Source organism: Oreochromis aureus, linkage group 3 (assembly GCF_013358895.1).
Source record: "Oreochromis aureus strain Israel breed Guangdong linkage group 3, ZZ_aureus, whole genome shotgun sequence".
NCBI classification, from domain to species: domain Eukaryota; kingdom Metazoa; phylum Chordata; class Actinopteri; order Cichliformes; family Cichlidae; genus Oreochromis; species Oreochromis aureus.
This window is the reverse complement of record NC_052944.1, coordinates 118,663,664-118,673,948: the sequence shown is the minus strand read 5'-3', so window position 1 is coordinate 118,673,948 and position 10,285 is coordinate 118,663,664.

Below are 10,285 nucleotides of genomic sequence, written 5' to 3'. Positions count from 1 at the left end.
AGGCTTTAAAGATGTCCTGGCACCTGATTGGAGCGTCATGGAGGGCGTCCATCTTGGAAGCTGTCTCCAGCTGCCTCACCTCATGTTGGGTATGAACCTCTTCACTCTGTCCCTCTGTGATGTAGAGCTCAGTGTAGATGGTGTTGAGGAGGGTTCTACTTCCTGTTTCATCACTTCCTTCAGTCACACGTTCACATCTCCTCCTCAGACTGATCTTATGTTCATCTAAAACCTCCTGCAGACCAACATCTGCTGAAAGAAAGAAAAACAATGAGACTAAAGAGAAAGAAAACTCTTCAATGTCTGAACAACAACAAGAAGTCCAGTTTTCAGAAATGAGTCCATCAGCAGACAGATGTTCAGTCTTACTTTGTGCACAGCTGCTCTGACTGGCTGTCTGCAGTCCAGCTCTGGTTCTAGATCTTTCTCCACACTGGGGACAGGACGAGTCTCCTGATGAAGCAGACTGGTTCCAGTATGAGGAGATGCACTGTCTGCAGAACCAGTGTCCACAGCTGGTAGAGACTGGATCCTTCAGGACGTCCTGACACAAAGCACAGCAGGACAGCTGCTCCTCCTCAAAAACACCACTCCTCTTCCTCTTCCTCTCTCTGTTTTGGTGTAAATCAGAGAACTTTATTAAACTACCTGTTCTCAGTGGTCTTCATGTTCTGTACTCCTGCAGTCTCCTTCCATTACTTAACGTTTTACACTGACCGCGCTCACAGTGAACTGTCATGAACAAATTTACAACAAAGCTGTCGGAAATTAGACAGACAGCAACTCCAACTTTAAGTTAAATGTCAGGCAACTGATTAAGGGCAATGGCAGACACAAGGTCAGTTCGGCTCCTCTTTTGGGGGAATAATTGCATCATTAGAACGATGAGGAAAAGGAAGAAGAGGAAGAGGAAAATAATGAATGAAGTCAAGTCAGACTCAATGTCTGCTCACTTTACACAAAGAGAGACACCTACTGCTACAAGACAAGTAAAACAGGGAACTGGTCATAACAATAAAATGTTAAAGGGTCTTGATGCATTCTCAATCATCCAGGAAAGTAAATCTCCAAAAGTTGATTCTGTTCATCTGGACGTAGCGTTTTGTGGGAGAAATGTTTCGTCACTCATCCAAGTGACTTCTTCAGTCTCAGCTGACTGCAGGTTTCCCCAATCTTATAAACAGTACATTTGCATAATGACTGAAACCAGCCCACTGAAGGAACAATGGGCTGTGAGGTCAGTTCCTTAATCTTAATTATGCAAATTCTCATGACCATTGATCAACAACCACTGACCAACCAAGTCAGCTGAGACTGAAGAAGTCACTTGGATGAGTGACAAAACGTTTCTCCCACAAAACGATACGTCCAGATGAACAGAATCAACTTTTGGAGAATAAAATGTTAAAGAGATTTTTTTTATCCAACGTTTACAGTAACACTATCAATAATAAAGCTTGACCATAACAAAATCAATAAAGCAGAAAAGAGGATCAAACATAAAAAGAGGATATAAACTAAAGAACAGAGTGAGTACAGCTGTAAACTATCCAGGCATTTTAAAGTTTGATGCTAGCTGATCAAACCCTGTAAGAAATGAACAGGCGCGTGTAGGCCAGATGAGAAAACAACACATTTACACCAATGATAGAGAAGAAAGAGTATTTATTGTCTTTATTTTAACTGTCCACATCAACAAAGCGTCCTATTTCCTATGACCATCAAATGCACCTCTCAGTTCACCCCACTTGAGGACACCTAGCTCAGCGACCAATTGGAGCCTACGCAGGCCGCATTGACCGTGTCAGCCAGGAAGTAAGGTGAAGGCGCATGGTTCTCTAAGGTTTTTTCTCATCTCAGCAAGAGGAGTGGAGGCATCTGCTACTCAAACCGAGAAACGCAGGGGCAAAAGAGAGGAAAAACTCAGAATTGAGAGGAAGGAAAGCCAGCATACCTACCTGCTGGAAGTCCGGAGTCGAGTGGCTGGATGAAGGAGAGAAGTAACGTCAGTAAGACGAGTGTTATTCCGAAGAAAAAAAAAGACTTGTAGAGACTTACCGTCGTGATTAGGGCCGGGCCATATCATACTGTTCACGGTAATACCGGTATAATCAATCAATCAATCAATCAATCAATCAATCTTTATTTATAAAGCACTTTTCATACAAAAAAAACCCCAAACTGTAGCACAAAGTGCTTTACATGGTTGAAAGCAGCCCACCCCGCCCTCCCACTCACTCCCCACACTCTCATTAACAGAAACGATCATGAATACACACATTCTCTCCCCCCCCCCCACACACACACACACTTAAAGAATAATATTAAGCTGGGTACGCATTAGCCAAGTGAGGAAACACTATCACAGGGAGCCATCTGCACCGGGAGCCAGTCACAGACCGCAGCCTCCAGGCTGGGCACGCAGCAGGAGGGAGGCAAAGAAGCCCCCCAACCAGGCTGAGAAGACCCACAGAGCCCCAGCAGCCACGGTCGATCACAGCCCCGGTGCAGAGAGCCCCCTCCGAGGAAACACTGGAGATATGACCTAATAAGAATATAAACAGGATAAAGAGATAAAATAAATAAGAGTGGGATATAATATAAATATAAGTATAAACAGAGTAAGAAGATAAAAAATGAATAAGAATACAATCAATAGGTATTAGGTAAAAACTAAATTAATAATATAAATAGAATAACAGGATAGAATAAATAAGCATAAAATAAATAAACGTTAGGTAAAAGCTAAATTAAAAGGTGGGTCTTGAGCCTGTTTTTAAAAACATGTACGTTCTCTCTGCGGCCCTGAGCTCCTCCGGCAGGCTGTTCCACAGTCGAGGACCATACCACTGAAAAGCTGCCTCTCCGTGAGTATGTGTCCTGACTTTAGGGACAATCAAAAGGCCAGTACCAGAGGACCTCAGGGTCCGCGAGGGTTCATATGGTAAAAGCAGATCTGAAAGATAAGAAGGCCCAAGACCATTAAGACATTTAAAACCAATAAAAGAACTTTAAAATCGATCCTGAAACACACGGGGGAGCCATTGCAGCGATTGTAAAACCGGTGTAATGTGGGCCCGCCCTCTGGTCTTCGTCAGCACACGAGCTGCAGAGTTTTGCAAAAGTTGCAAAGGTGAAATATTCTTTTTGGGGAGACCAGAGAGCAGGGCATTACAGTAATCAGTGCGACTGGTAATAAAAGCATGCATCAGCATGTTGGCCTGAGAGAGAATAGGGCGGACTCTGGCTATATTTTTTAGATGATAAAATCCAATTTTGGTTACATGTTTAATATGTGGGATAAAACCAAGCTCAGAGTCAAAAATAACACCCAGGTTTTTCACTTGTAGTGAAGGACATAGTGAAAATGCCTGTAATTTAGACAAGAGTTTCTCTCTCTGAGCCTCAGGACCGATGATTAAAACTTCAGTTTTGTCCTGGTTAAGCTGTAAAAAGTTTTCTGCCATCCAAGATTTTATATCTAGAATACAGTTAAAAAGGGCATCCATTGGTCTGGTGTCGTCAGGAGACACGGAGATGTACAGCTGAGTGTCATCAGCGTAACTGTGGAAGTTCACTCCATGCGTCCTGATGACACCGCCAAGAGGGAGCATATACAAATTAAAAAGTACAGGGCCTAAAACAGACCCTTGGGGCACACCACATGTCATTTTATGGGTCTTAGAGGAGCATGTATCCATACACACCATAAAAGTTCTGTCTGAGAGATAGGAAGTGAACCAGTTGTGTACAGCACCAGAGAGGCCCACCATGTGTTTCAGTCTGTTTAAAAGAATAGTGTGGTCTACTGTATCAAAGGCTGCGCTTAGATCCAGTAGCACCAGGACTGAGAGCTTTTGGGAGTCCCAGTTACATCTAAGATCATTTAAAACCTTTAGGAGAGCGGTCTCTGTGCTGTGGTTCACCCGAAATCCAGACTGAAATATCTCCAGGATCTGTCTATCATTCAGAAAATCATTAATCTGAGTAAAAACAAGTTTTTCTAAAATTTTACTTAAAAATGGTAAGTTGGATACAGGTCTGTAGTTATTAAAATCATTACAATCCAAATTGCTCTTCTTCAGAAGGGGCCTCACCACCGCCGTTTTAAAGGCAACAGGGAAGACACCCGACTGAAGAGAGCAATTCATCATGTATAACAGCTCAGCTTCAAACAATCCATAAAGTGTTTTAAAAAGTGGAGAGGGGATTGGATCTAAAAGACATGTGGTGGGTCTCACTGTGGAGAAAACTTTCTTAAGGTTCTCAGCATTAACCAGGACAAAGCTGTCCAGTGTCTCCTCAGGTACAATCGAGCCCTCAGATGTGTTTAAAATCATATCATGAGAAGATAAAATATCACATCTGATGGTGTTGATTTTTCCCCTGAAGTGGTCTGCAAGCTGCTCACAGAGTGAGTCTGTGGGGGTTCTTTGGGAGCTGTTAAAATCAGGGTTAAATAAGTGATCTATGGTGGAGAAGAGGACCTTGGGATTATTTTTGTTATTACTGATTATTTTGGCGAAGTATGAATTTCTTGAATTCCTTAGTGTATTATTGTAAATTTTAAGTTGCTCGCAAAGTATTTGATGGTTGATTGCATTTTTATTTTTCCTCCATCTCCTTTCTGCTGCCCTGCAATTTCTTTTGAGTGTTTTGACTTCTTCGTTTCTCCAGGGTGATACATGTTTTACGTTAATCTTTTTGGTGGTGAGTGGAGCAACGGAGTCAAGGCTTTTCTTCAGTTTGCTGTTAAAATGATTAAAAATAAAATCACAGGGTGCGGGTAAAATCACAGGGGGGCATTCGTCTAAAACCCTGGTAAAATTTGCAGCCACTTCAGAGGTTAGATAGCGCCTCCTCAAGGTTCGCACCGAGGTCTCCCGCTGAATAAAACCGGTGATGTTAAAAAACACACAGTAGTGGTCAGAGACAGCCAAGTCAACAACAGAGGACACACTGGTGGACAGCCCATGGGTGATGACCAGGTCCAGAGTGTGTCCTCTGTTGTGAGTCGGCTGCGTGACGTGCTGGGTAAAATCCATACAGTGAAGAATGGTTAAGAATTCTTTTGATGTAGGGTCAGAAGGATTATCTATGTGCAGATTAAAATCACCGGTTAAAATTATCATTTTATATTTTGAGTGTATGTTTGTTAAAAATTCTGAGAATTCCTTGATAAAAGCAGCACTGTCTTTAGGTGGTCTATAAATTGTGACAGATAAAACTGGAGGGCTGCTAAAAACCATAGCATGGAATTCAAAAGTGGTAAAATGATCAAATAAAATGTGTTTGGTGGTGAGTGTGTTGTTGGTTAAAGATGCAGTCCCACCACCTCTCTTACCACTTCTAAAGGAAAAAGAGAAATTAAAATTTGGTGGGGAGGCCTCAGTGAGAACAACTGGTGCATCCGAACCCAGCCATGTTTCAGTTAAAAATAAACAGTCAAGTTTATTATCTAAAATTAAATCATTAATAATAAAAGACTTGTTCAACAGAGAGCGGACATTTAAAAGTGCCATACTGATGGAGACTGGTGGATTTTTGACAGTAGAGTTCAATGGATGTTGACATTTTTGAAGAGGCCGGAGGTTATTAATGTTTTTGGAGTTACTGGATTTATGATAATTCTGTTGCTCTGTTTGTGATTATGACGGGTATTGTGTTGACTGTGGGAGAGAGAGGTCCGAGTCCAGAGTTTTGTGTATTACTGTTAAAATTGGAACAAATGTAAGAGCTGGGACCAGGGGGACATCAAACATGGTCGCTCACAGTGGACATAAATGGCTTCTTTTACTCCTCTTTCAAACCATCACGGAGGTATGAAGAAGATTTCAGGAAGGCAGCAAGACTGCCACGTCCACGTGGGAGAAAGATAGCTACGATGATCTATGTTTTTGTCTCACTATATGTTGTACAACCCGCTTGAGGATTATCCTTTTTTGTGAAGAATGCTGCTGGCTCACGCAGCACTGTGTAAACTTGTAATTTCAACTGCCAAAGCAAATGAAATCTTTTTAAACAACAGAACTTTTTCCTGAAATTCCTTCCGAAAATTTTTAAAGACAATATCAGTAAAACATTATTACAACACCAATCCCAGTATAGGGGACAATTCACTAGAAGCTCATTTTGATCAAGACAAGTTTTCCTTTGAGTTTAACTAATAAGACTTTTCTCTGTGTGTAGCTGGCTGTGAGATGAAGGCTCGAGGACATCTACATAGAGCATAAATATTTCAGAATATTTCATAACTTCAGTCTCAGGGAGTGAAGCTTCACTAGAACACCTTTTCAGAGCTCTGATCAAACTACAACTCTTAGATTAGAACTAAATACTTCCAAACATCATTTTATTGTCAAGGACAACATGACACATTGGAAATGTATTTTTTTCTGAGGTTCAGCAGTTCTTTATCCACTGCAAAGTGCTTGCTATCCATTCAAAGGGCCAGGTGTAATCACTAAAAGAAGAGACCAGATTAATATTTTACCAACATCAATGCTCTATTAGAACTAATAATGTTTTCACTGATAGCACTTCGTGCTTGAGCTCTAGATTCCATCTATTTCAATTCTCTTTCATGCTTGTGCTACGATCACTGTCTTTCTTGCTCAAAATTGTTAAGACGCTGTGCTGCATTGTGTGATGTTGCAGATTGCAGAGAGTCAGATTTGTTTTTTATTTGTTTTTTTGCATACCACATGAGGACACCAGAAAAATCATACACTTCTTATGATCAGCCTATTCTGATACAGCTGGGAGAGAATAGTGTTACAGCAGTTGTGTGTTTGTGTGTGTGGATTTGTTTTCCTAAGTCTGTCTGCAGGTGTCACCCTTTATAATTCTAGGTGCAACGTATAAAGGGGAAGAGGAGGAAAGTAAAGGCAGTTGGGCCATTTGAGGTAGTGTGTGAATGCGAGAGGAAGCCCGCTCATCATTATGATACCCCAGTTGGGGAGGGTGTCCAGATCCGTTTTTCCAACAGATGTGCACCAGTTGTGGTTGTTCAGCTGTTATGTTTTTTAGTTTCCTTTCAGGGTTTACTTGCTTTTACCATCTTCTTTCAGTTTTCCAGAGAAAGGACATGCAAAACTCCTATCTATACTCTGATCATTAATAAGTCATGTTCATTCTTTCGAATGATCTCCCCTTACTGAAATGCGACTGAGGGCATGACATGCTTGCACTGCAGTTTATATCAAACAACATCAAGCAGTTAAATCAGCTCTCAAAGAGTTCATGTTACTAACAGCTCACCTCTCTGAAGCAGATGCCTGCTGGACTTTGAAATGAATGAGATGATTTCTAGACATGTCACTCTTTAACGACACACAGCTGGTTTCGGGTTCAGTTTCAGCAGGTCTCCCATAGATCCTGTTAGACAGAGAAGAGAAAAATAACAGCCTTCCGCTGAGTCTGAGGGTCCATCAGGGTTGATTAAGCATACTGTCTGAAAGATCCAGAGCTGGGACAGAACTGAACATATTGTTATTCTTTTTCTCTGAGAAACCTCAGTTTTAGATCTCACCCTTGATCAACGCCAAAGTGCGTTTATAATTCACTGAAACATCTTTCTTGTGTGTCTCTAGAAAACACTTAAACTAATGGATTTTAGTACCTGTAATCAATTTAAGATACTGTTTATGAATTAAAGATAAAACAAAATAAATAGAAAAAATTTATCTCATCTATGAATTTTTTTGCAAGCATCCAAATTACTAATGAAAACACCATCTCTAAATCTCAGAAACTAAAATACTCACATAGACTCTAACTCATGTAAAATCAGAGACATTCAAAGTAAAAAACAAACAAACAAAAAACTAAACATTGGATGCTTTTGTTTATACTTATTCCTCATTAGTTCCCCCTTAATCCTTAAATCTCAGCAAGACTTAAAGATCGGCAACCTAATCTAACGCCACCGACTCCGCTACCCCCATGGCCTACTCTGGTTGACCCACCCCACCGATTGGAGGGTGCAGCGAAATGCACTAAAAAAGAAATGGATGAAACAAATCGAGGATGATTTGAAGGCCCGTCGACTTGACCTCGAGCAGGCAAGAACCATCGCCTTAGATCAAAAAGCATGGAAGATCATCGTTGGTCAAGCAAGAGAACCTGCGGCACCTACAGCAGCGTACTGGTTGCACGACCACTGCCGCTGGACACCCGCTAAGGGCAAGAATGAATGAAAAAATTGTTAATCTCACAAGTTACATTTTTATTTGAGTCTGAAAGTATATGTTATGGTCAAGTAACGTTAAGTCTGAGTAGTTCTTCAGTTGGCTTTCAGTAACTGGTGCAGAATGGAGGGAGCTGGACTAGCCCATGTCTTTATGTTACTTGTGATCCCAGCAGATGAAGACATGTTAAACATTAAGTAAATCTTTGAAACCATAAGGCTCTGAGGAAAGTAACAGGAAACATGTTTGATCCCAAACAGCAGATAGTAACATTGCTGTATAAATGTCTGGAAATGGTTGATCCTCCAAAATCCCATCTGAAATTTTCTCACGTGCAGGCAGGGAGAGTTGGAAGGTAGAGGTAGCTCAGTGAAATGTGTGGAGTACAGACGATTTCTTAGGGGAGGGGTGGCCTCGAGGGCTAGGGTCCTTCAGGTTTTAGATGTGTCGGGAATCACAGCTGATTTAAATGGCTAAATTACTTCCTCAACATATCTAGTAGTTCTCCAAAGGCCTGGGAATGAACTAATCATTTTTGATTTTGGTGCGTTGACGAAGGGTGAAATCTAAAACCGACAGGACACCAGCTCTTGAGGCCTGGAGTTCCCCATCCCTGCCTTAGAGGAGCTCATCCAGTTTCTCAGAGAAAAAGAAGTTGTTCAGAAACCAATGACTTGTTTTAAAGAGACAGTTTAAATGGGATTGAGGGAATGACGTGTTTGCACTGCATTTTATATCCAACAACATCAAGCAGTTAAAATGAAAGAGTTCATGTTACAAACAGCTCACCTCTCTGCAGCAGACAGAGGCTGGACTTTAAAACTAATGAGGCCATTTCTAGACCAATCACTCTGTAAGGACACAGAGCTGGGTGGAGGTCCAGGTGGGTTCCTGTGAATAATGATGGAGCAGTGATGTGAGTGCTGAGCTGTGACATGGAGAAGAGTCATGGACAGTTAGAGATGGTCATCTCACCTCTGAGCTTTGGTCTGGCTCTCATGTTCCCCACACAGAGTGCTTTTAGAGGAGGGACTCCTCCTCTCTGTCCTCACACTGATCCATGCTGCTCAATTCACATCAGCTCACACACACTTTCTACCTTCACCTGCAGAGGAAACACAAATCATTCATGTGCACATCAACTGAAATCCTCCTTTCCATCATGTGTGCTGTCCAAATATCAGCTGCTTCTTTCCTGCTTCATCTCAGTGTCAGCTGAATGCAGTCAGACAGCAGTGTGAGGCAGAGGAAGCTGCCATCAGCTGCTCTACTATCAGTCCACTAGATGGAGCCGTGAAGCACACACGATGCATTCACTGACACATACTGATTCACTGTGACTGGAAGCTTCAGTCAGTCCAACACGTGTGAACAACATTTTAAACATTTCAGCTGATCCATGATTCAAAGAGGATCAGCAGAGTTAAAGCTTCACACTAATTATCTCAAAGTTCAGGATTAATGTGGTAAGCCAATCAGAGCTGTTACTAAAAAATACTTTCAGTTTAGTGCCTTTAATGCTTTTCCATTAAATATCAATTAGTTGTTTTAGCAGCTGAATGCAGCGTCATCAGTCTTAAAAAAATAAGCAGTTTAGTGTTAAGAAAAACAAATTAACCTATCAAAACCTCACAGAAGATATTTGCTTCAAAGCACAAATGATTCTCCTAAAGACAAACTGTTAAAAGAAGAAACAAAGCAAACTTACAGTTTCTTCACACACACACCAACAACAAGCCTCACTCCACACCTGGACACTAAACATAGACACACAGGTGAGCTGCTTCCTGGAAGAAGCGCCTCCCACCTAAAGCAGGAGAGGTGGGTGGGGGAGGAGGCGCAGCACTTGCCTTCATTTAAGAACATCCTTCAAAGTCCTCACCAACACATTTGAATTGTGAAAAGTGAAGCTAACCTCTGGTCACCCTTCACCATTTCTTCCTTTCTTTCCATTTAGTGTAAACTCGTGAGAACACGGGATCATTTCTCTTTACATTCATTAGGTCTGCCATTCGATTTCTCACATACCAACCGGTTGAGAAAGCAGATACAGCTTAGTATTTATTTGAGAACTATTCAAATAAATAAGAAGATAA